Consider the following 1075-nt stretch of genomic DNA (forward strand, 5'->3'; position numbering starts at 1 on the left):
CCTTTATCGTAAAAAATGTCACGTGACCTTTGAAATATTATCTTGAGTCCTAATCGTGCAATTTTAGTAATGGTTTTGATATCTCAAGGAAAAACGATGAGACCAAAACAAATGAAAATTATTGGGTTTGAAAGACCTTTATGATTTTTGAACAGCTTCGAAGTAAGGCTGTTGTTATAACATCAAATTTAATGATGTTTGGGGCATATTTCTTGCTCTGATACATCTTACACTAATCTGTGGATCAATATTTGTCAATTTCTGGGTTTTTTTTTTTTGGGGGGGGCTATGGACGGGATCTTTAAGAAGGACTGCTGTGTCGTTATACAACGATGGCCGATTACTGTCTAATCTTTGCTACGCTATTTTTAAAGCAATAAATCTTGCTTTATAACATCATTAGAATTAGTATATGCCAAACAAAAAATACAAAACACTGTGTTGCTTTTCTAAAATATTCTAAAAATGAGTACAACATATATTTTTACCATCTTCATCTAAACTAGCTTCATCTGGCTTGAAGTTATTCAAGCGATCTGTAAGCACAGTATATCCCCCATGATAATCTTCCAAATTTTTCCGATGTATTGCCTCCGCTGACAAAAGGTACATGTATCTAGTTTAAAGAGGAGAGAGGAGACATGCAAATCAAATTTAGACTGGTTCAGTGGTAAGGCACCCGCCTCTTGAACGGGAAGGGGGATCTGGGGTTCGAATTTTTAATGTCTTTATTCTCAAATCATTAAAAAACTACATTTTATAGCAAATAAGATTGTAAATGCATTTCAGATTATTAACATTTTCCATGAATGTATAGAGCGGATGATAAATGCATTCCATGATTAATCATGATAGTTGCCCAGGTAAACGTAGAAGAAAAAACTGACGAGCTAGGCGATTATAAAGTGCCCCTAAAAATGCCCTTCGGTAGTTGCAATTCACTCCATCGAGCCATGGACCTAGCCGATAGGCAGAGATAATTTAAATCATGTAAGTAGTCTAAAAAAAATATGATAGTTAATGGTCTACTGACAGGGCATATGGCGGCCCGCGAAAGCGCACCTCCGATATTATG

This window comes from Lytechinus variegatus, chromosome 7 (genome assembly GCF_018143015.1).
Source record: "Lytechinus variegatus isolate NC3 chromosome 7, Lvar_3.0, whole genome shotgun sequence".
Lineage (NCBI taxonomy): Eukaryota > Metazoa > Echinodermata > Echinoidea > Temnopleuroida > Toxopneustidae > Lytechinus > Lytechinus variegatus.